The sequence below is a fragment of the Euphorbia lathyris genome, chromosome 2 (genome assembly GCF_963576675.1).
Source record: "Euphorbia lathyris chromosome 2, ddEupLath1.1, whole genome shotgun sequence".
NCBI classification, from domain to species: Eukaryota; Viridiplantae; Streptophyta; class Magnoliopsida; order Malpighiales; family Euphorbiaceae; genus Euphorbia; species Euphorbia lathyris.
In genome coordinates this window covers 141468449-141495422 of record NC_088911.1, presented here as the reverse complement: position 1 = coordinate 141495422, position 26974 = coordinate 141468449, and the positions used below count along the sequence as shown (strand labels likewise).

At 35.3% G+C, this 26974-nt stretch overlaps 2 long non-coding RNA genes and 1 pseudogene across 2 annotated transcripts; all 3 read left to right on the top strand.

The window, feature by feature from the left end:
* The first annotated feature begins 1485 nt into the window (after positions 1-1485).
* LOC136217540 (calcium/calmodulin-regulated receptor-like kinase 1) lies at positions 1486-5758 on the top strand (annotated as a pseudogene).
* Positions 5759-12806: 7048 nt separating this feature from the next.
* Positions 12807-17116, top strand: LOC136217120 (uncharacterized). The gene is made up of 4 exons (XR_010683442.1): positions 12807-12943; positions 14688-14822; positions 14922-16750; positions 16867-17116. It is a non-coding gene; the product is annotated as an uncharacterized lncRNA (long non-coding RNA).
* Positions 17117-17262: 146 nt separating this feature from the next.
* On the top strand, positions 17263-23019 carry LOC136217119 (uncharacterized). The gene is made up of 3 exons (XR_010683441.1): positions 17263-17526; positions 22595-22728; positions 22834-23019. It is a non-coding gene; the product is annotated as an uncharacterized lncRNA (long non-coding RNA).
* The last annotated feature ends 3955 nt before the right edge of the window (positions 23020-26974 follow it).

The following is a 26974-nucleotide window of genomic DNA, read 5'->3' as shown; positions in this document are numbered from 1 at the left end:
TTTCATAAGAGATCAGAATGGAAACAGCTCGGACCAAACGCCAATTCTTAGAGACCGTCGATCTAAGTCTCAGAGAGCTCCAGAGTTGAAATAGAGATGCTAATTTTCTGGAAAATGCAGTTTCGACTGCCGCGAAGCTACCGATGGCAAAGTGAGTAGATAAAACCCTAACTCCTTTTGAAGTTTGTTTCAAAAATAAGTTTTTGAATCTTATATGAATGGAACTGGTTGTGTTTCTGAATCACTGAGGCTCCTTGTGTGTCTGAATCACCCAGGCTCGTTGTGTTCATGATGATCTCGTTGCTCTTACTAATTGCAGGACCGTAGAACTGGAAGAGAAAACATGTTATTTTCTCGAGAGGCTGGGAAAACAGATAAGCGTATAACTCACTCTCACTTTCTTCAAGGCAATCCAACTCTTCTCTCCCTTTTGCGAAACTAGCTAATCAAAATCTGAAGAAGAAAATCACTTTTACAATATGGTATTTCTTCTTTCCTCCATTGCACTGCTATAGGGTTTCTAGAATTTCTCTTTATTTCAGTTAACTGTATTTACTTGTTGCCTTACACTAATTCCATTGAGGAATCGATCCAAAGTTTATTCTTTTCTACTCTCTCAGGCTTTATTCTTTCTCCAACTGAATCGATCCAATGTCGTGGAAGGTTACACTCTATGTATCCATATATTTTCAGATAAAGAATGCCGTGGAATCTCTCATTTTTGCTTCTGTTAGGACAGGGGATTGGCGCTACCCTGTTTTTATTTGGTTTTCAGTCGTATATTCATTTTATAATTGGCTTTTGATTTCTCTATTGGGATTATGTATTGGATTGGTATTTGGAATTCATTTATGAGGATTTTGGATGAATTTCTAATTATTGGGTGTGTTATTGTTGTTTGCTGGGATTGAATTGAGTATGGCATATGAAATGTGAGGATTCATTTATTGTTTTGGGTGTGGGATTTTGCTGCACTTGTTGCTAAAATTGAGAAGTTGTGAATTTGTTCTTCTTCATTTGGGTTTTATAAAATGCGAGAATTTTCTACCAGTTTGGTGTGTACTAAAAGGTCCTAGTGATGTATATCTTTGTCATATCTAAATGCATAAGAATTTTTATTGATCCTAGTATGTTAGTTTTGTGTGTTGTTTAATTATGATTTATTTTTAGTTGTTTAATATGTGGAAGCTTGATTTCTGCTCTGGAATTATTGGCTGCATCTCCTTATTGTTTGTCAATTTAGAAAGTCTTCATTACAGGAGGTGGCCAAATATTAAGGTATTTCATTTTGAAAATGATAAGACAATCCAAGTCTTTGTAAAGTATCGATTAGCTCTATAGTTTCTCTATATGCAAAACACAAACAAAAAGCTATTACCTGCTACACTTATGCACATTAATTTGTAGAGTTAAAATAAAAAAAAGTCACTTATTTGTATGTAAAAGCTAAAGTGAAGTGAAGAGATAGGATAGCATGCATACCACATGTTGATTGTTCAAGGATTGCACAAACTCAAAATCCCAAATGGGAGGTTTGTAATTTGCAGAGCGTTTCACCACTGTTTCTTTTGAAATACTACATCAGACAGGTATAGCTAAATAGCTCCTTTGGTGACCTGATACTAATACATTATTATGCTTTTTTACTTTGGGATATGAGGGACCTATACCTATTTCAAAGCTAGCCATTTCTTTAAGAGAGAGAGTACTTGATAAATTAGAGTAGGTTGTTGGTTGCTTAAATATAATATGAAAAGAACTTCACATTTAATTGTAACTATGTAAATATGAGAAACGTGGTGGTGCTGACAATAATAGGTGCTGACAATAATATACAACTGGAAGAGAAGAGACTGAATTTGAACTATTATTAACATTTAACTATATAAGTGCACTTCACATTTAAACTTAATATAGGAGGTGGCCAAATATTAAGTTAGTTCCTTTTATGCTCTTTTTATATCTTCATTTGCTTGCTCATATCTGATAATTTACTACTTTTACTTGCTGCAGTCTTCACCACCAACTACATTTGATGATGTGTTCAACAACATCTATGAATAGATTGATAATATATTTAGCATTGTAAGACCCCGGAATCTACTCTATTTGGCAATTGGTGAGTTCCTCTCTGAATCCATGTATATCCCTTTTTGTTTAAAGTTTCTAACTTTTCCTACATAAATATGTAGATGGAGTTGCTCCAAGGGCCAAAATGAATCAGCAAAGTTGCAGTGAAGGTGCTTGCAAAAAGCGACCTGTAATTTTACAACGCTGATAGGGCAATGTGCTTTTGGTCCTATTTATAAAGCTCAGATGTCAAGTGGTGAAATTGTTGCGTGAAGGTGCTTGCAACTGATTCTAAGCAGGGGGAGAAAGAGTTTCAGACCGAGGTATTAACTCAAGCACCTCTTACATTTATTGTTTTAGTACCAAAAAGTTAGCAACTTGCACAAACCATGTTCCTTGGCTTGACCATTAAATGTGTTTGTTAATAGAATTAAAGTCCAGTCATGACAACTTGTACTGATATGTGTCTTGTTCATGTTCACATTAAATCTGGTGTCTGAATCATTGTCTTTTATTAAATGTTCAGGCCTTGACTAAGTTTTGCACCGTTTCTGATCATGTCTGTGGTTTTTAATTTTTGATCATTTTCAGGTCATGCTATTGGGAAGGTTGCATCATAGGAACCTGGTGAATTTGGTTGGATATTGTGCAGAAAAAAGGCAGCACATGCTTATATATGTCTATATGAGTAAAGGCAGTTTAGCTTCTCATTTGTACAGTAAGTGAGCATCCAACTTTCTGTATCATAACAATTTTATTTTATTCAGTAATCAAAGAACCTTATTCTTGTAGAGTTAGAGGTCGCAACGAATATGAAACTTTTGTTATGTTGATTCACGCACTGTCTCATTTTATGGAGTTTTTTTAGCTTCAATTTATATGTTGAGATTGTCATTGATGCATGTGTTTAGACCACGGTTTGAAAATTCAAACTCTGAATAAACATATCTAACTTAGAAGGGTGTCGGTGACTCATTTGGCCCCCTTGTGTTTTGGTTGTTGAAAAGTGACATTATTTTTCTGGTTCTTGCAGGTAATGAAAATAATCCAGTAAGGTGGGATTTAAGAGTTCATATTGCATTAGATGTAGCAAGGGGTTTGGAGTATCTTCATGATGGGGTATAATTTCATTAATGGCAACTTACGTATGGATTTTCACAAGAATGGATCAAATGAGTGGTTAGGTTTCCGTTTGGAGCTGATTGGGAGCATCATCATGTGCATGTCTGCTATGTTCTTGCATCTAGGCTTGATTTCAATTTTTGTTGACTGCACTAATGTGTTATATTTTAGGGTTTTGCATATATATTTTATTTGCTATAATATAGAGCTCCATTCAATCCAAATATTTTTATTTTATTTTTTTTAATAAAAAATGTATCATTTGCATCGGCCCCTTAAATATGGCCGATGCAAATAATATGATCATTTGCATCGGCCCCTGAAAGGAACGATGCAAATAAAGAATCATTTGCATCGGCCGTTAAAAGGGACCGATGCAAATGATTGTATCATCCCACGTTCTTACACATCATTTGCATCGGCCCCTTACAAAGGGCCGATGCAATAGAGGTGCCCATTTGCATCGGTCTCTTTAAGGGGTCGACGCAAATGATCACCTCATTTGCATCGGCCAGCGGCCGATGCAATTGCATTTGCGTCGAGGGCTTTTGCATCACGTTATGGCCGATGCAAAAGGCCCTAAACGGCCGATGCAAATGGCCTTTTTTCCACTAGTGATGGGATTGATCCTAGTTGGGTTGATACGTGTCGTCGGGACATTCCATTCGAGGTAGGCCAAGAACAAAAGAAGAGTGTGTTGTCTCCTCAAGTCTGTGATGGGGAGATCAAGAGGATCCAATGGTGGTCCGTTCAACGATGTGAGGGGCGTTGGAAGACCATCCAAGCATTTATTGGGAAGTGGTTTGACAAACTTCGCCAAGACATACCATTCGATGTTGGTAGAGCATTCGATATTGGTGGGGATTGGGAGATGAGTACCACGGAAGATGAAGTCCGGGGTGAGGCACTTGTTGAGATATGGGGAGAAGCTCGTGAGGTGAAGGTGAGTCCGGCAATATGTGGAGTGGACTTCTTGAATTCATCTCGAACAACACCTTGGTTCGATTTGAGGGCTTGGTTCCGCTAAAAAAGAAACACGTCTCATCAATGCATGGCAAACAACTTGGGGTCAAGTTCTTTTTAAGAAAGAGTGTATGATGTGGGGCATCTCTCCCTAGGATCGGGTCCGGACGAGGGAAGTCGGAGGAAGAACCAAGCACGAGCAACAAGCGAGTAAGGAGGCCAAAATAGTGCCACACAACAGCTCAGGCACGCTCCGCGTAGTTTATAGCACGCTCCGCGTACTTGAATGTCTGATCCGGAGAAGAGTTCAGCAGCCAATCCACGCTCCGCGTAGATTGAGCACTAATCCGGAGAGAAGTCCAAGAGGTCACATACGCGGGCTTAGATTGGGCACGCTCCGCGTAGAATTAGGCACGCTCCGCGTACCTTCATTTTAAGGAACTTGCTCCTTACTCCAGCTTCCTCCTTAATTACAATCCTGCCACTCCTTATTTACAACCCATGCCACTCCCTATTTACCATCAATACCACCCTTTTATATTTAACCCAATTTACCCTTATCTTAATATTTTAATTAGTTATGTTCTTTACCCTTTATTGTAATTTAGCAATTAGGTTTTAGATGATATAAATTCATCTTTTTCATTGTAATTCCTTAACTTTTTATCAATCAATATTAAATCTTCTTTAAGAAGCTTGTTAAGGTTTTCACCTTCAACAATGGGGAATTCTTATTTCATATGGATTTAGTCCATAAAACCTGGGATTAACTCCTTCTAGTTTAGCTAGAGAAGAAATATCTTTGTTAGTTTACGATTAAAACTTTTAGACAAAACCGATCTGTATCATTATTTATCCGATAGAGAAGATACAAGAAAAAGGCAGAGCCGGCACAGGAAGAGAACTTCCCTCTCTACTAACAAGCAGAGCCCAACAAACAATGTTGTTTGATAACCCAACATGAGGTCCCTTTAGGTGCTTTTGCCATTAATCAAACTGGTTGATTAATTTACAAAAGCTTAAGACTTTTTGTAGAAGTGGAATTGAACCATGTCATAATAGTGATGTTTCTGTTTATAGAATTTCTTCACTAAGGAGCTTGAATATGAATGTTGACAGTGAGGCCTTATCCACTAGTTATTAGTAATCACATGGGCAGCCATAAAACTCAAGAAAAATAGGAAAACATGTATATACATCTCAGTATTAAATAGGAAAACATATGTATATACATCTTAGCATGTATCATTTAGAGTTAGTATGATCTCCATTTACCAAATATCTACTACAACAAACTCGAAAAACCCATCCAAATTCAGAAAAAGATGTGATATACATGGTTATCGATATTATACTAGAGCAAAAAAGATTATTCATGTTCCTCTAAGGTTGAAGAGGCATTTGATCCTTCCAAAGCCTGAGAATCAAGGAAACGGTACCTTCATTTTGCTTTTTGCATTCTATAAAGTCGTTGAAATTTGTTGGGGTTTTTTTTCTTCTTCAGATAAAACTTGTGTCATACATGCCACCGCCAACACTTTTGATGCTCGGGAGACTAGCTCAATGGAAGGTTGATCCCTCTCAAGAGACTCCGAGATTATGAATCCAGCATGCCATTGATGCTTGTCCGGAAACTAGTGATGTTCTTGATTTCTAAAATCACTAGTTTCCGGACAAGCGTTGATGGCCTGCTGGATTGATAATCTTGGAGTCTCAAGAGGGATCAACCTTCCATTGAGCTAGTCTCCGTCGAGCATCAAAAGTGTTGGCGGTGGCATGTATGACACAAGTTTTATCTGGAGAAAAAAAACCCAACAAATTTCAACGAATTTATTGATAGAAAGTAGAATATAAAAAAAAAAGCAAAATGAAATTACCCTTTCCTTAATTCTCAGACTTCAGAAAGATCAAATGCCTCTTCAACCTTAGAGGAAGAAGATTAATATTCTTTCCTCTAATAATATTAATAACCATGTGTACCACCTCTTTTTTTGAATGAGAAGTATTTAGTAAATGGAGACATTATTTTGGTAGTTCAGAGAGAAAACTCAGGGAACTGAAATTCAGTTAGTCGAGGAAGATGAAATTTCTCTCTCTTTTATTGAGAAGTAATCCATAAGGATCTCCATCATAGTGATACAAGCTTGATTTATGGAATATAAATTCGCATCAATTAAGAAATTCTAGCTAAAGAGAGTTTCAATTAGCAAGAATCGTTGTCAAGAGCTTATCAAGAGTGCTTCAATGGTAAAGGAAATGACTCTTTTTCCGATTCTTGGTTGAATGTTGTTTGTTTCTTTTTCATTTTTTTTCTTCTGATTTTAAAGTTTGAATAATGTTTATTCATTTATTTTATTTGTCTGATTTCTGATATTAGAGAAGGATTTCTAGTTTCTTATTTTCTGTTACTTTAATTAGTCATTTCTGATTGACTTTTGATAATCAAGATTATAATGAGACGTACATACAATATGAATTTCAATCCAGCCATAGAATTAATTACTTCAATCCGGCCATAGAATTACTTCACCATGAACAGGACGTATTGGGTCGAAGAGTTGAATGTAGGTTGATATGACCGCATGACTTCTATAAGTCGAATATAAGTTGCCTTTTAAGATATTAATAATGACCCAATATTTATTTATTTATTGATATAAATATTTGATAAATTAGAGAAAACCTACCAGGATCTCTACCATAGTGGTACAAGTCTGATTGACAAACTGCATGAAATTTTTCACCCTAATTTAGATTTTTATCCTATTGGTGTAAATTTGTTAATATACACGTATTGACTGATTATAAATATTTGATATGTTAAGAAAAAACTTATCATGCTCACTACCCGAGTTTTGGGTTTTTATTCTCATAGTGTAAATTTGATGGAAAACTGGTTGGTCAGTCTTTACAATATATACATTTAAGTTTTAAGCCATGTATAAATTATAGTTTAAACTAATCAGATTCCCATAGTGTAGATTCATTGTGTTTTTATTTAAGATATCATCAGTCCTTAACTTTTAGGACACCTTGTGTAGCCAACTCCAGTGGTGTAGTGCTGGAACGGTCTATTCGTGTGCATTGTGATAGATTGTATGCCTACTATGGAGAGAAAGGTCTTTTCACTGGATCCATTGAACAAGTTGACAAAAATGGTTAAACTCACATGATATAGTTGGAAGAGCCCACCACATTGTCCAAACTAGAATCTTTCAAAATCGTTACTTTATGAGGGTCGAGAGCTGTGTGACTCTTGATAACATAGATCAAGCCTTTTGCCACAACACGACTCCAAATAGTCGACACAAACAGAATGGAGGAAACAAAGTCATACCACTAAAGCACGTTATTATTATGGTTGCGATTAGAATATAACATTGAATGATGTAGATCAATAATTTTATATTCTACCACTTAGTTCAAAACACTAGAGGACCTGGATTTGAAACTAACAGGTGTGATCGTACGTAAATGACAAATCACGAGTCTCATGTCATTTAGGACATCATAATACTTTATAAGTAATTCGCTAATCTTGATATGATGTGGGAAAAAGTATTTTCTTACAAAACTTCTTTGTAATTTTGGAGTGATTGAATTTAAAGATGTAAATTTTAATTGATTTTGAAACTAGGAGCCTTTGAACTGAATCCAATAATTCCCAAATTACAAAGAAGTTCTTCAAGAAAATAATCTTAAAATTAACAACGTCACACTCGAGATACTTCCATTCACATGCGAACATAAACATCAGTTCCAAATCCAGACCACCTAGTGTTCTGAAACACAAGGTAGAACCACAAATCACCAGCCTCATCATTCAGTTTTATGATTTCAATCGCACCCACATTAACCACGTGATTTTGTGATATGATTTTGTCTCCCTCTTCCATTCTATTAGTGTTGAGTGCATGGAGCCCATTTGTGATAAAAAAAAATCTTAAAATCATGTTGAAGACACAAAGGATATGGCCATAGTGCAAAAGGCTCGATATGATCTGACTTATATTATCAAGAGGTACAAATCTGACAAGTAACGATTTTAAAAGATTCCAGTTTGGACAATCTAATGGACGGGCTCTTTTGATTATCATGTGAGCTAAATCATTTGCTTCAACTGATTCAATGTAAATAGGAAAAAAAAACCTCTCCGTAATAAGAACCAAAAGAATGAATAAATATGAAAACTACTTACAAATATTTCAAGCAAGGATGGAGAATTCTTTGGAGTTTGTATATTCCAAGTTTATCGAATCTGATCAATAGATGAAACGAGGAACTAAATCAATGAAAACAAGAACGTGATTGGTCTACTTTAGAGCTTAAGATTGCAATGTGGATCAATTCTTTTTTCTTTCTTGACAATTAATTATTAATCATATAGAAAGTTAAAAATATTTTACCAAAAAGCATCATTATCTCTAAAAATTGTAAAAGCATCTTTGCAATTAGAGTTAGCAATTGCTGTGCTCATTTCGTGTCAAATTTCGGTTTAGTGTCAACAAATAAGACATGAAAAAAAATCAAACCCAAACACAAACTACTACAAGCATGAAATACATAGACACAAACCAATTCCAAATAGCACAAATAACCAATCTTAACAATATCATAAAAAACATATATACCAACAGAAATTGGCGAATACAAGACTGACCCATCGGGGACAGATTTTATACGATTGTCTATCTACCGTGAGCCGCACCGCTCTTGGTCAGTTCTTAATTTTATCTCTCAAGCAAGAGAGAGAAATGCGTGTGACCAAAATTGTTAACACACTTAAAATGTTAAAAAAGTCCACTAGTAGTTGGTTGTAATAAGGATCTTTGAGCCATTAGACTTGTTCTAAATAAGAATAATCGTATCTCTCTGATGGTATATATAGACTATGAAAGTAGAAGTATTAAATTCACTAAATATATCAATTGGTTTTTATCCATTTTCACCCATTAGTTTTCCTGAGCAGTGAAAAATGTGAAACCTATTTGCAAGACCATTACAAACATAAAAACAAATTAACTTGATATAGCTAAATGCATAGTTATTAAAGACATGCCTATGGCGCATGGCAACCCCATTTAGGCAAAAGGGCAGTTGCCTTGGTGAGTTAGGGGTAGTTTTATGAGTTTTTTGACAGAGAGATTATACATTGGAATTAATTAGAAGAGGCAAAGACAATGTCCTATTATAAGAGGAAGAAGTTTAAGCCTATAAATATTATCTTTCCTATATTAATGCCTAAAATTAAGGCGATGAATAATATCTTTCCTATATTAATGCCTAGATTAAGGCCTAAGATTAAGGCTATGATAACATTGAATATTATCTTTCCTAAATATAAACATTTCCATATCTAACATTAATAACTATGGGTAAATGTTAATTAATTGAAATTAATTCCATTATGTTGCCTTCCAAACAGATTCATAAGATGCCTCAGTCCAACCAATTTATAATGTAACTAGTTTTTTGTCCGTACAATGTACGGATTCTCTTAACATATAAATATTAATAAAAATATAATCTAATGATTACAATTAATAATATAAGGTGCTATATAAATTAAATATTAGTATTATTTTATTTTCACATTTATTTTAAATAATCTTTTTTATAGATAAATATAATAATATAATTAAAATTAATATATTATATTTTTTATCAGTAAAAAATGAGGAAGTGACACCTCAGCTCCATCGTTACTGTTTTATATTATATATAGATAGATATGCAGAGAATTAGAGAGATTTTAGGGATTAATTTAAATTTTATAGAACTCTTAGATATAGTACGGATAAAATAATCTTTTTTATAGATAAATATAATTAAAATTAATATATTATATATTATATTATATTTTTTATCAGTAAAAAATGAGGAAGTGACATCTCATCTCCATCGTTACTGTTTTATATTAAGCCTAATGCTTCCCCAACCCCCTTAACTTGTCCAAATTGGTCATTTTACCCCTTCAACTCATCGAATGTTCTATTTACCCTCTTAACTCCATAAAAGTGGTATTTCTCACCCCCTCAACTTGTCCATTTATTCCCCCAACTCATAGAATGTTCTATTTACCCCCTTAACTCTATAAAAGTGGTATTTTTCACTCCTTACAATCCGTTATCGAAGCCTAAATTGATAACTTTTTTTAAACGTTAAACCTATATTTATGCTATTTTGTAAGTGGAACCTAAATTGATACTTTTCCAAAAATCATAGGCCTATTTTGGTACATTATCCCTACATATAATGTATTTAACTTGTTCATATTAATGTTCTTGTTATTTGTATTTTTTATTCGTTCTTTTTCTTTTCAACTTTTTTTACTACTATAAAGGGATAAGAATTACCATTTTTATGGAGTTAAGAGGGTAAATAGGATCATAAGTGGTGAAAAATACCACTTTTATGGAGTTAAGGGGGTAAATATGATATTCGATGAGTTGAGAATGGGTAAAATGACAAATTTGGACAAGTTAAGGGGGTGAGAAATACAATTTTTATGGAGTAATGGGGTAAATATGACATTTGATGAGTTGAAGGGGTAAAATGATCAATTTGGACAAGTTAAGGGAGCTGGAGAAGCATTAAGTCTTTATATTATATATAGATATAGATACGGATAAGAGGTGTTAAAAAATAAATTGAATGAGTTATAATTCGTGGAAAAAAAATGAGAAGAAAAATAAAAAGTTTAAAAAATAAAAGAGATGTGAAAATAGAAAATATCAACCTCTATATATATATATATATATAACAGAAAAAGACGAAAAAACAAACAAGAAAAGCTTGAGAAAACGACAAAGATACGAAGAACGACAAAAAAGAAAATGGAAAAATGGAAACAATACAAAAAAAAAAAAAGGGAAAGAATGAAAAACAAATAAAAAAACGTAAAGGACTGAATGAAAATAGACTTTAAATTAAAGACTAAAATTAAAATTAGTACTTAACCATGTTATTAATAGTTGGTAATTTTATAAAGTTTAATGAAAATAGACTTTAGGTTAAAGACTTTGTTTCAGTTTTTCGGACGATCGTTTAGCATTTCACTTCAAACTGCACGAACTATAGTGTTTGGTTAGGTTTATTATATAAGCACAACGTTTAGTATTTTCTCTTGCAGTTGCAGAGCTTTTTACGAAAAACTCTTATTTGGAGCTTTTCATAAACAGCTGTTTGTAGTTATTTGTTATTGATAAAATTATCCTTCTTATTTTCATAAAATATGTTTCTTTTTTAACATTATTTATATTTCTATAACATAACTATCAGAAGAATAAGATTTCGTTGTGTTCAATAAAATTTTTATTTTTATTTTTTATATAAATTACTTGTATTAATTTGTGTAACATATAGGAGCAATTTTACCCTTAACGTATAAAATGGTGCAATTGTATCCATAACGTTGATAGTCAAGAGCAAATTACCCATAATATTGATAAGTTGGATCAATTTGAGAAATAATTCATCAAAATGTCTCATTGGTCATGAACATTGTCATCTAAACTTCACATGTGCAGCATTTTATCATAATTAGTAACAGATCACAAACATATAATTTTGTTGTTGATTAATTTAAAATATGTCTATATTAGACATTTTAAATCTGAACGACAATAGTTCAATATAATTTTACCAAACACTAGTGATTAAACAGCTAACGACAATAGCTAACAGCTAACTGTAACCGCAAACAGCTAACAGAAATTACAATAACTATTAGCTAACTGTTGAACCAAACATGCCCTAAAATTTTAATCCTAAATTTATTAAATGAAAATATTTTTTTTCTTGAAACGTACTGTATTCAATAATAATAAAAAAAAGACTTTAAGCTAAACCATATCATTAGGTGCCGTTTGGTAAGATGTAATGACCTTCGTAATGGAATGACTATTACATTGAAGGCTCATTACCATGTTTGGTTGCATGTTACAATTTCATTGTAATGGAATGAGAAATCCTTGAGTTAAATTTTGTTGAAGAAATCTTGTAATCCCCATTACATAGAAAAATGACTTGAATTCTCATTACATTGTCATCTAACCTCTCATTTCTTAAATCTCACCTCTCATTTTTGTCAAAAACGTAAAAAGTAGAAAACATGAAAATTGAAAACGAGAAAACTGAAAAAAAAAACGAAAAACCGAAAAAATGCGGAAAATGAAAAACCGGAAAAATGAGAAAATGAGAAAATAGAAAAACGGTGAAAAATGTTGAAAATGGAAATTAAAAGAAACGAAAATATGTAAAAAAATAAGATAAAGCGAAAAACTATATACTAATTTATTGATTTCGGTTAATCTAATTTTGTATTTGATTTCGATTCGATTTTTCACATTTTTTATGTTTTTCGTTGATTTTAATTATGTAAATAAAATTTTATGATTGCATTTAATTAGGAACATATAAGTATTGTAATGGTTATTACATTACATCATAATTGTTAACCAAACATGGTAATAGAATGACTATTCCATTCCATTACATTACAACTTTGATTACATTACGACATTTATTACATTACATTGCATTACGGCATACCAAACGGACCCTTAGAGTTTAATGCCCATCTAACTACTCAATTAAAATTTGAAAAAGAAAAGAATATATATAATTTAGAGCCTAAAAACATAAAAAAACGCGCCAACCAAAACCCTACCTTATTCTCCTTCTCTCTCTTGCCTCAACCTCTTCCAACCGGCGGCGACCTTTTTATTCTGGTTCAAGTCTTCCGCCTTTCCCCTTCATTTGATAACAACGGCGATTTGATTCTCCGGTAAGTTTTCTGAACTCTGAAGTTTTATATTTTTCCGTTTCTCTTCTGCACTACACTACTTCATAGGTAGTCTGTAGTCGCCTCTGGATAGTTAGCCGCTTCTTTTTCCGGTGACTGAGGAAAAAGAAATCGAGAGTTTATTGTGTAACGTTGGTATGAATTAGGGTTTATATTTTTTAGAAGAAAATTTGGGTGAAGTAATTTTCTGATTCTGGATTTATAACGATATTGCCGATTTGTTTGCTTTGGTGTTAATCATGTGATAACTCAAATTGCAGTATTGCTTTGATGGACTTATGTCTAATGACAACTCTAATCAAAGCTATACACATAATCTAATTCTGGATTATGTCATCATTGTGATGATTTGTACTCACTATAATGAAATCGACAGAATGATCTAATTGTGACAAAAATTTAAAATTGAATAATTTTATTGATATAAATTGAAATTAAGTGACCAATGTACATTTAACCCCTTTTTATCTCTGCTATCGATTTCTCTGATTCTGGATTTATTGTTGATTTCTTTGCTTTGGTGTTGATCATGTGATAAACTAAATTTGCAGTATTGCTATAATGGACTTCATGAATCATGTCTAGTGAAAAGTCTTCCAAATTGGACATTACGTTAGTTAATTAAGATTACCCAATTAACCTCTTAATCAAAGCTATACACACAATATCATTAAATATTAACAAACATATATTATATTACTATATGAATATGATATAAATACAAATCCTATGTAATTATCATGTTTTATTCTCTTATAGTAATAAACTAAATTAGTGCTAGTAGACACAAGTTAGAACGTATGCCAAACTTATAGCTCAAATGAATATCATTGTGTTCTTCATTGCCTTCTCTATTGAAATGAATGATTTGATACTTGGACATCCATTTATACTGAATTGACTGACATTCCAAATCACCGCTTCCTGAATAAAAACTTGAAAACTTTGGCAAATATTCGACGACAACAGAGTATAGTGAACCAAGTATCACTTTAGCTGGATCCTTTGCTTCCTCTTCCTTTATTACTGTTTCAATCATCTCACAATTTCTCAGTTCTACCTCTTGGAGATGAAAGAGGCATAGACCAAGTAAATTGCATACCCTTAAACACAAGTTAGCAATTCTTCATTGCATTGCATTCCCTAATTTTGTATTTAGCAATTTTCTAATATCTGAATCTGCGTCATTTTGTTGTGTCAAAGGCTTAGCATTTCCTTCCCTTTTAGCCAACCTTGTCTTTACACCTTCATGCCCAAATCTTTCCTTTTTTCATTTTATTAAGATGGAAATTTACTAAGTATACATCAAATATAATTAAAGATTGGTATATTGCTAATTTTGTTTGCTGAAGTTGTTTGCTTTAGTGTTGATCAATGTTGTTTGTCTCAAATGGTGCTGTTTCTATGGATCATGTGTATGGTATAATATCAAATTAGGCAGTGTTACCCTTATTGACTATTAATATTGCCTCTATAACTGATACTTTGGTTTATTGTCATTGCTTAAGACAACCAGCAGTGCAATTTATTGGCTGTGATTGCTTGAGGCATTATCTTCTTCGTTTTTGCAGTGCTGCTAAGGGATTGCTTATCATGTTTTATTGATTTATTTTTGAATTACTTTATCAATTCCTAAAACTTAGTTCTGTTCTTATTGACACTAGTTTTTAGTCCATCTACCCATATTGTCCATTAGGTTAACCTTTATTATGGCATTGAATCTCAGGAAGCAGCAGCCATTGGCAACCCTCTCCTTGAGAACACAAAAGCTTTTCTTTTCCATCCATTTGGGGAAGATGATTTCTGAATCCTTATCGAACGTAGGTCTTCATTCTGATTTCTTCAACAACGATAAAAACAGGTACCTTTTAATATCTGCTTCGATCAATTCAGTTTAGGGTTTTTTTATGCATACAATTATAAATAACTGATATATACACTTCTTTTTACATGGTTTCAGATTATCGGATCCCAACATATTCTACTACTGCTAATCTATTTGCTGTGTAATGATTCAGATTGAGCCACAATCTCGATCTGAGGCGCTTTGGTCCGTTGCTGGACGGGCTTTTGAAAGCCATGGAACCGTTTATGTTTCGGCCTCCACGGGGTGTTTGTTAGGAGGGATATAGGAGGTGGGATAGGGATAAAAAATACGAGATAAGTTATCTCGTGTTTGTTTGGGAGATAGAAAAGTGAGACAGATGAGGGACAAGCCTCTTATCCCTCAAATCCTGTACCCAAGAGGGGGTGGTATAAAGAGGTGGGATAAGCTCCTGCGATTTTAATAGGATGGAAAAGTCCGTCTTATCCCTCAAATTAATGTTATGTAGTTTAAATAAGGTTAAAATAGTAAAATGTATTATTTTATCTCTATCCCTATCTCGCATACCAAACATTGACTATCATATTTTTATCCTTATCCCAACTATTTATCCTTATTCCTATCCCAACCTTTATCCTTATCTCTATCTCAATAAAATACCAAACGTCCCGTCAATGTATTGGGTCCGAAACACAAATTAATCTATTCTTTTATTAAAATTTTAATTTTCTTTATTTTTCCTTGTTTTAAATTTTTAATTGTTCGATATTACCAAGTACAAGAACCGAACAAAATTTTTAAACAATAAAAATAAAAATTAATAATTAGCAGTAGTAGCAGCATCAGTAGTATAATCATATCTTTTTAGTGCGAGTTTGAAATTACTTTCCAGACTCGAAAATAGTGTTTCAGTTTTTATAATAGCAGTTTTAATTTTTAAATAGGTTGGGTTGAGTCAACCCATTTATTAAATGAGTTAGATCAGAAATAATAAAATACAATAGTAGTAGTATCTATTTAGGATTGAGTTTATTGGAGCGTAGATGCTAGATCTAAAGACTTCTCTCTTAATATCTTAAATAACAATATCCAAGAATTTTATAGTAAAATCTACGTTAAAAACCAAGGCATAAATAGGTTAATGTGGATTTATATATATATAATTTCAGATCAATGGAGAAGTTGGTTATCGATTTGGTACAAGTCGCATTGAAGACTGCTGATACAAACGCATTGGAGGACAGATGTCTGAAAGCACTTTCCAAGCTTTGCTCTTGTCCTGTCACTAACACTTTTCTATGTTCCACCAATGTGGGCAACAACATTTACTCTCTCAAGTCCAATCCTAAGTGCAAGCAAGTTATTAGAGAATATGCATCTCGTGTTCTCATCAAGTGGAAAACGCAATTATACAATAAGCATGTGGATGTGGCCGAATCTAATCCAATGCTTGAGAGACCGACTTGTAAAAACTTGAATACCCGGAATGTTGCTGAATCAAGAAACAAAATCTCTCTTAAAAAATCTCACAAAAAGGTGGTCTCAGAATCCAAAAACAAAGAAAGTAATGTTGATGGAGTATTGAGGGATAGAATAAAACAACAAGTCTTCGAGGGGTTGAATATGGTGTTGAAAGAATGCGGTGAGGATGGAGTTTTCAAGTCAAGTTGTGATCCTATCGGAGTTGCAATTTCGGTGGAGTCAACATTGTACAACAATTGGGGATTGTGTCTTTCAAATAGCAACAACAAAAATAAATACAGATCGTTCTTGTACAACCTTAAAGACGCAACGAATCTCGATTTTAGAAGAAAGATTCTGATGGGAGAAATCAAAACAGAGAGAATAACAGAGTTGAAACCAGAAGATATGGCAAGCAATCAAAGGAAATATCAAAATAATAATATCAGACTGACAGCTCTCAACAAGTGTATTGTAAGAAACGAGAAGCTGTAAATGCATAGGTACATTTTCTTCCACTTAATAAAGTATTAATTACTAAATCTTTCGTGTTGTTTTTTGATTTTGCGTTACTTACTATGAAATAATATAACTATGTATGTTGTCTTTGAATTTGTAGCCGGTGCAAGTGAAGTTGAAGGATGGTGAAGTCTCCTATGTCTACCCTGAAGGAAGGGAAAATGATTGCAGAATGTTGTCTCCGTTAGTAGACCGATGTGGTGGAACTCTTTTTAAAGTTTCTACTTTAGTTTCGTATTTAGTGACGTTAAATGTATATAATACATCTGTGTTGTTTAGGATTTTAGCTTTCATTCTTTCTTTTCTTTATCTAGTAACATTTTCATTCTTTTTAATTAATTTGGTGTCATAGTTAAGGGGGGTTTCACTGGTGCCAACCTAGTTGGGATTAGTTGTCTCTCCTTTGTTAAGCGTATTATGAAATTGATCTTTCTAGCTATCCGATTTCTTTTTACTTAAACGTTTATGTAGTTATTTATATATGGTTGTTTAGCTATTTCATATTCTCCTTATTCTAAGCTTAAACATATAATAAAGCCCTTGAATTTTTTACCATTTAAAGATACAAGTGTGAGATTCCAGAATTTAACTCCTCCTCTTCTTCCAAACCAAAACCCTAACTCCTTCCATCGCCCCCTTTGTTTACCAACAACGGACTCTCATTTGGACGACAGTGACGGTGACGGTTCTCGTTCTCGTTAAAGTCTTCCACGCCTTGCCTTTCCTATTCATTTGATAACGACAACGATTTGATTCTCCGGTAAGTTTTCGATACTCTCAGGCTTTATATTTGTCGGTTTCTCTTCTGCACTACACAACTTCATAGGTAGTCGCCTCTGATAATTAGCCGCTTCTTTGCCGGTGAATGGTTAAGGAAAAAAACGGTGATAGAGGGAGAAGCTGGTTATCGAGGAAAAAGAAATTGAGAGTTTATTGTTGGTATAAATTAGATGTGTTTGCTTTAGTGTTGATCATGTGACAACTCTTCTAAATTGGGAAATACCTGCAATATACAAAATCAACATTACTTTAGTTAATCAAAGCTATACACACAATATCATGAAATATTCACAAACATATATTATATTACTGTATGGATGCTATGTTATAGAAGTTGTAATTATGATTTTTTATTCTCTTGTAGTAATAAACTAAATTAGTGCCAACCTTATAGCTCAAATGAATATCATTGTGTTCTTCATTGCCTTCTCTTATACTGTAATGACGGACATTAAAACATGAAAACTTTGGCAAATATTCCACAACAACAGAGTATAGTGAACCAAGAATCACTTGAGCTGGATCCTCTGCTTCCTCTTCCTTTATTACTGTTTCAGTCATCTCACAATTTTTCAGTTCTACCTCTCGAAGATGAAAGAGGCATAGACCAAGTGGATAGCATACCCAACATGCTTTAGACCATCTCTAATGGTGTTACTTTGTTGTTACGCTTAAGCGGGGTCCGGAGAGGGGTCCCACCATAAGGGCTTACTGGAGTAAGCCTTCCCTACCATTTTTTTGGCAAGAGACCGCTCGTAAGATTCGAACCCGAGACCTCTCAGTCACATGAGAACAACATTTACCATTGCGCCAAATCTCACCCTCTAAATCAACAACGTTTACCATTTCCCCATGCTTTAGCTTCCCTTCTGTATTTAGCAATTTTATAATATCTGAGTCTGTGCCATTTTGTTGTGTCAAAGGCTTAACTTTTGACAAATGGGATTTCTGTTTACTCTCCAAGTGGATTTCCTTCCCTTTTAGCCAACCTTGTCTTTACACGTTTCCTTCATGCTTTTCTTTTTATTTGGCTGCCCAATTTCGGATTCTAACTTGCTTTTAGAACAAATATTTTGAAAGGATAAGATGAAAATTTACTAAGTATAATAAATACATCAAATGTAATTAAAGCTCTTGGAGTTGAATTTTGCCAAAAACTCTTTAAAATTTAACATATGGTATTAAAATTTAACACATGGATCTCTAATTTTAGGATTGTAATGCTATTCATAAAAGATTGGTATATTGCTGATTTGTTTGCTGAAATTGTTTGCTTTAGTGTTGATCAATGTTGTTTGTCTCTCTAATACAACAACAACAACAAAGCCTTAGTCCCGAAATGATTCGGGATCGGCTAACATGAACCATCATATAAAACCGTGAAAATCAAGTCGTGTCAGCGACACAGATTCGCTCCCTCCACTCCGTCCTATCCACTACCATATTTTCCTCAATTCCCAATAAACTCATATCACTCTCGATCACCCTCCTCCAAGTTTGCTTAGGCCTTCCCCTACCCCTCACCACTACATCCCTTTGCCACTCTTCGGTTCTCCTAACCGGCGCATTAAGCGCTCTACGTCTCACATGGCCAAACCACCTTAGTCGGTTTTCTCTCATTTTATTCTCAATAGATATGACCCCTACTTTTGTCCTAATTATTTCATTACGCACCCGGTCCTTTCTCGTGTGACCACACATCCATCTCAACATACGCATCTCCGCCACCGACATCTTATGGATGTGGCAGTGTTTCACTGCCCAACACTCCGTACCATATAACAATGCTGGTCTAATTGCCGTCCGGTAGAATTTTCCCTTCAATCTATTAGGCATGCCGGGATCACAAAGGAAACCCGTAGCACTCTTCCACTTCGACCAACCAGCTTTAATCCTATGAGCAACATCTCCATCTACTTCTCCATCCGTTTGGATAATAGATCCTAAATACCGGAAGCAATCCGAGGCCTGAACAACTCTCCCATCTAGGGTGATTGTCCCTGCCTCCCTACTCCTACGGCCGCTAAACTTACACTCCAAATATTCTGTCTTACTTCGACTCAACTTAAAGCCTCTAGATTCTAGAGTTTGCCTCCATAGTTCCAACTTCATCTCCACTCCTTCTTTCGTCTCATCAACCAACACAATATCATCTGCAAACAGCATGCACCATGGTATACCATCTTGAAGTGAACTTGTTAGTTCATCCATAACGATGGCAAAAAGAAATGGGCTTAGTGCGGAACCTTGATGCACTCCAATCGTAATAGGAAACTCTTCAGTCTTCCCAACACTAGTACGTACACTCGTGCATACTCCCTCATACATGTCCTTTATGATGTTAATATATTTCCGCGAAATGCCTTTCCTTGTCAAGGCTCACCAAAGTACTTCCCTTGGTACCTTATCATATGCTTTCTCCAAGTCAATGAAAACCATATGCAAGTCTTTCTTCTTATTTCGATAGTGCTCCATTAATTGTCTCATTAGATGGATGGCTTCCATAGTTGATCTTCCCGGCATAAAGTCAAACTGGTTTTCCGAGATCTTCACCGTCCTCCTTAGCCTTTGTTCAATCACTCGCTCCCAAAGTTTCATAGTGTGACTCATTAATTTGATTCCCCGATAGTTGGCACAATCTTGGACATCGCCTTTGTTCTTATACAAAGGGATTAAGGTACTTTTCCTCCATTCTGATGGCATCTTATTGTTTCTCCAAATTTTGTTGAAGAACGCCGTCAACCATTCGATTCCTCTTTCTCCCAAACATCTCCAAATCTCAATAGGGATGCCATCAGGTCCTACTGCTTTCTTCAACTTCATCTTACTTAATGTCATTTTGACTTCACCCTTTTGAATTCTCCGCAGGCATTCATGATTTATCATATCGTGATGGATACTTATATCTCCAACATCTTGTTGGCGATCTCCATTAAATAAGTCATCAAAATAGGACCTCCATCGTTCCTTGATATCCTTATCTCCAACTAGGACTTTCTGGTCCACATCCTTCACACATTTAACTTTTCCGAGATCTCGCGTCTTCCTATCTCTCATCCGAGCAATTCTATATATGTCTCTTTCCCCTTCTTTCGTATCCAATCTTGTATACAGATCCCGATTCACCTTTGCTCTAGCATCTCGTATGACCTTCTTTACTTCCTTTTTAGCCTCTTTGTATTTTTCGTAGTTCTCGTCACTCCTACATTTCCCCAATAGTTTATAGGATTCTCTCTTACTCTTTACTGCTTGTCGTACTTCTTCTGTCCACCAAGATGTGTCCTTACCCGGTGGCATGCTACCTTTAGATTCCCCTAGAACTTCCTTCGCTACTTCCCTTATACTATGCTCCATCTTATTCCATATCGAATCTATATCTGAATCCATATTGCAAGTCCAAATATCTTTTTTGGTCATCTCATCCACAAATTTTTGTTGATTCTCCCCTTGCAATTTCCACCACTTAATCTTAGTCTCTACTTGAGGTGTTTGTTTTCTTATACATTTCCTACTTCGAAAATCTAGCACCATTACTCTATGTTGGGTTGTCGTACTCTCACCAGGGATCACCTTACAATCAATATAACTCTTTCTCCAAGCACTCCTTACTAAGAAGAAGTCAATTTGGCTCGCATTACCGCCACTCCGATAAGTCACTAAGTGGGATGTTCTCTTCATAAACCATGTGTTCATGATACTCAAGTCATAGGCTGATGCGAATTCCAAAATATCATTTCCTGCTTCATTCTTATCTCCAAAGCCATACCCTCCATGAACACTCTCAAACCCATCTCGCCTAGAACCCACGTGTCCATTGAGATCACCCCCTAGTACCATTTTTTCATCCCTAGGAACCTGTTGCACCACTTCCTCTAAGTCATCCCAAAAAGCTTGTCTTATAGACACATCTAATCCTATTTGTGGCGCATATGCACTAATGACATTCACAACCTCATCCCCTATCACTAGCTTAACACTCATAATTCTATCGCTCTTCCTAGACACCGCTACTACCTCATCAATATACTCCCTATCAATAAGAATACCTACTCCATTTCTACCCTTATCCTTTCCTGAGTACCAAAGCTTATAACCCCAAGGAGCTATCTCTCTAGCCTTGGCTCCAACCCACTTGGTTTCTTGTAGGCATAATATATTTATTCTCCTCCTCTTCATAACATCTACAATTTCAGCTAATCTTCCTGTCAAAGAACCTATGTTCCATGTCCCAAAGCGTAACCTACTACCCTTACCCCTACCCCTACCATTACCGTGGACTAGCTTATTTACCCGCAACCCTTGCATATTTGACACCACCCCCGGGTCCTGGGGTGGCGCGCCGCTTCGGGGCGACGACCTAGCAACCCTTGCACATTTATCACTACACCCGGGTCTAGGAAGTGCAGCACGTCGCTGAGTAGGGAACGCCCCAACGGTATTTATATTATGGTTCATGTCATAAGATGTGGCTAAGTTTTACGCTGGCCGCCACAAACCTACCGCAACCCTCCTCCTTTGTCCGGGCTTGGGACCGGCTGTAAAGGCCACCAAGTGACCCTCACAGGCGGAGTTATACATGAAGGTTTATGGATTATACATGTGTTTGTCTCTCTAATATGAAATAAATTATTTCCAATTGGGTCAATTTAATTGAAGGTTTATGGATTATACATGTGTATAGTATAATATCAAATTAGGCATTATTACCTTGCTGACTATCTATATTTGAGACTTTGATTTATCATTTTGATTAAATTTGATTGCGATTGTCAATATATGTAGATGCAGTTACCAAATTGTTTAAATTAACTTGGAGCTCGGTTTTTAGTGTATACATTGATCCATTTCTAATTGCTTAAGTTAATAGTTTCAAGTTCAGTTCTTAATATACACAGTAATCAATTAATCAGCGTATGTAGTAAATTTTACCTGAAACGGAGATCATATAAAATGTGACTTATCAACATATAGTAAGCTGTTTGGGTTTGTTATTTTATTCAGCCCATATTGTCCATTAGGTTAACCTTTATCATGGCATTGAATCTCAGGAAGCTAACAGCCATTGGCAACCCTCTCCTCGAGAACCCAAAAGCTTTTGTTTCATCCATTTGGCGAAAATGATTTCTGGATCCTTATCGAATTCTGGTCTTCAGTCAGACTTCTTCAACAACGATAAAAATAGGTAGCTTTAATATTTGCTTCGATCGATTCAGTTTAGGTTTTATTTTTTTTTGCATACAACTATAAATAATTGATATATACACTTTTTTTTTTCACATGGTTTCAGATTATTGGATCACAACATATGTTACTGTTGATAATCTATCTGCTGTGTAATGATTCAGAATATGAGGCACTTATGTCCGTTGCTGGACGGGCCTTTGAAAGCCATGAAACCATTTATGTTTCGGCCTTTAATGTATTGGGTCTGAAATACGCGTTAATCTATCTTTTTATTAAATTTTTCAGTTTCTCTATTTTTCCATGTTTTAAATTTTTAATTGTTTTATATTATCAAGTATAAGAACCGATCAAAATTTTTTAACAATAAAAATAAAAATTAATACTAATTATTAGTATTAGCATCAGTAATATAATCATATCTTTTTACTGCGGGTTTGCCATTACTTTACTAGACCTGAAAACAACTTTTCAGTTTTTGTAATAACGGTTTCGGTTTTTAAATGGATTGGGTTGGACTGAGTCAACCCATTTATTAAATGAGTTAAGTCAAGGGGAATAATAAAATACAATAGTAGTGGTATCTATTTAGGATTAAGTTTATTGGAGCGTAGACACTAGATTTGAGGGTTTCTCTTAATATCTTAAATAAGAATTTCCAAGAATTTTATAGTAAAATCTAAGTAAAAAAACAAGGCATAAATAGGTTAATGTTGATTTATATACATAATTTCAGATCAATGGAGAAGCTAGTTATCGATTTGGTACAAGTCGCATCGAAGACTGCTGATACATGTAGATACCCATTTTTGTCCGGACCAATTTTTAAGTTTTTAATAAATTTCACTCAAAATTTGAACAATTCATGAATTATCCATAATATATGGTATTATCTCGAAAATAATTTATTGGAGAAAAATTGTGCAATTAAGGCTAATTTGTCATATTTCGGTATAAATCGGTAAAAATATCGAATTATATTCAAAACGCGACTTAATAGAATTAAGGTATAATTTTAACCTTTTATGAATTTTATTCGAGATAAGTTCCTCGCATTTTGGATAAAATGCAATTTGCTTGAATTCGAGTTATAATTTATTAATTAAGGTTCAGATGTCAATCAATCGAATGAACATTCCAATGCTTATTTATTTGTCGTAAAACTATATTTAGAAATGCCTATAGTCTGAATTGCGAATTATGATGTAGCATCGTATATTAAAGTTAAAATTAATATTGACTTTGGTTACGATTTATATTATAATTAAACGTTTAGAATATAGTTGATTTCTAAATAACGAATTATGACGAATGGATTCAAAAATTGAAAAGTTAATAAATTAACGACAATTGAACGCTTAAAAATGGAATTTTTGGTAATAAATAAATATTGCATTATTAATATAAATATTTATGTTTTAACAATAATTTTGGCAGATCTGAAGACCCGCTCGTCAATGTTAAAGATGTCCGAAAATTCCCACTTTCAAATTGAAGGCAGTTTTCTTATATGTCCGAAAAGCAAGATCAAGACGCACAAATCACATTCAAGCGACCAAGTTATCGCATTTTAGTTCGAGTTCAACAAATCCAAAACTCGGGTACCATTCATACAAGTCCAAGGTTCGGGTAATTGTCAGTTCCAGTCCGATTCCAAAGTATGGTTCAAATCCGATATATTCCCAAAGCACGAGTAATTATCAGTTCAAGCCTAGTAAATTCCAAAGCTCGGGATTTTGTCCATACAAGTCCAACAGAGTCTGCTCGGGTCAGAAATAATTCAAATTCAGTATGAGTCCACATCAAAATTCGGGTCATAAATAATTCATTCCAGGTCCACGTCAAATTCGGGTCAGCATTCAGTCCAGCAGTGTGAGTCCGCAAAAATCACAATTACAGGGACCAAATGGCATTTTTGCCAAGAAGCTCAATAATTCAGCTGATTTATCAGAGGCTTCTCGAACTGTGCACAGATGCAAGTGGGCAAAGGCAAATAGACTTATGGTTACAATAGGAAATAAGAAAAATGATGAAGCTCAATAAATCACGCAAATTTTTTACTATAAAGAGGAAAGGTTCATCATTGTAATGGGGGGAGGAAAAAAGATCTGTAATCTTGCTAACAATGTAAGAGGAAGAAATTCTCATAAACTACAAAACATCAATTGTAGTCAATCAAGCATATCAATATAAAGTTCCTTCTTGATCTGTACAGTCGAGTTTCTTCTTCTCTTGTTAATCTCTTCATTTTAATTCTCATTAATACCCTGCAAATCCAATTTTGATATACTGATTATTTAGTATATTATTTACGGTCTCCATTTCTATTCCTACTCAGCTCAGAAAACGTCTAACCATATGCACATATAGCTAAGCATACCTTTCCTGTCTCGCCTCTTCGAATCTCGTTCCCGTTTTGCCCCTCATCGGACCCACCGCAATCAGCCATGAACCACGTCTCCGTCCACCTCGGAGACATGTAAACAAGAGGAGAACGAAAAAGTAAAAGAGAAGAGAAGAAAACTAGGAAGGAGAAGAGAAACGGGGTTCTTACCGTGTAAATGGCGTCGCGACGAAGAGCAGACCGGAATGACGGACATGCGGAGCAGTCGGAGGTCGAGGAGACAGAGGCGGCTGCCATGGGATCTACCTTCGAATATCTAGAGGAAGAAAAGGAGAAGGAAATGAGAAAAAGAGAGGCGGCCGGAGAATAACAGAACCACCGGTGACGGAGGGAAATGAAGCCATTAAGGCCATGGGAAGTTTGATCTGCGTTTTTTTTTGTTGGAAGAGAAAGGTAGAGGGTGGCTGTAGTATCCAAAGCTTTATACCCATTTTACATTATTCCTAATTTACCCCTGCAAATCACATGTACACCCACTCCTAAGTTAAACTTTATCAACTAGCGAAAGTTTTTTACTCCTATTGAGAGTTTTCCTTTTTTCGACGTCTTGTTCATCTAGGTCGCTGGTGACCGGTGCCGCTCTGATTTCTACGGCTGTGAGGTGGTTTCCCTGCGCCGTCTGCCTTCTTTGTTTGAGTATCGTTTATCTAGTAGCCGAATGGAGGATCAATTGCAACGACTGACTATCATTGATGACGGGTTTGAGTTCGCCGGAGAGGGGGATGGTTCTTCGGCGATAGACTACAAGTGGTGCCTTGTGGGTTCGTTACTTACTGACTGGAATTTCAGTTTCCAGATTTTCAAGCACCGGATTGCTAGCCTGTGGAGACCCGAAAAAGGAATCGCGATAACGGAACTAGGAGGAAAGCTAATGTTGTTCCGATTTTATCACCCCCATGACTTGAAGTGGGTAATTGATAACAGCCCCTGGACATTTGACAACCATCTTCTCATGTTACATGCATTACAGGAAGGGGAAACGCCTACTGAAGCTCCGATGACCCATGCAAATTTCTGGATTCAGGTGTACGGTCTTCTCCCTGGTTTATTTTCTGAGGTTGTAGCACAGGCGCTGGGCAATTTCGTTGGGACCTTTGTTGCCTACGATCCTAAGAACAAGTGGAGCAATGAGCTGAGCTATCTTCGTATTAGGGTAGCCATTGATATCCGAGAGCCTCTGCGGAGGGAGAAAAAAGTCAGGAGGGCTGGAGGGGAATGATTAAACTGCAAATTCAGGTATGAAAAGCTTCTCACGTTCTGTTTCATCTGTGGCCTTATAGGGCATTTGGATAGACACTGTGAAATTTTCTTCCAATGTAAAGAGGAGGAAGTGATCCGTAATTGGGATGTTTCCCTTCGAGCACCGGCCCGTCGAGCGAATATGCTAGGTGGAGAAAGATGGTTGAGAGAGGAGGATGGGATTGGATTGACCAATAATCAGGACAGCTCTATTTCATCGAGGGTTAGCAAGGCGACGACCCAGCAAACCCATGTTCCGAGACATAACCTAAAGCATCTATCGCGGAACTTCAGCACAAGTATCTTCGAGCAGGGGCAAGGGTCTAACCCGCCCCTTTCAGTAACAATGCCTGAATTAGGCCTCGAGGTAGTAGATGAGCGCAAAAGAAGGCGTGGTACTGATGGGAAGGAGGTCAGAATTCAGGGAGTGACTATTCAGTCAATGGAGGTTGACCAAAGCCAAGCCATACCAAATGAGGAGCCGAATGAGAAGTTGAGTGATCAGGAACAGATAAACCCAAACATACCTGTAGGAGAACTGCAGAAGAATTCTAATCCGGCGGACCCAGGGGTCTGCCCTAAGATATGAAGATCCTTAGCTGGA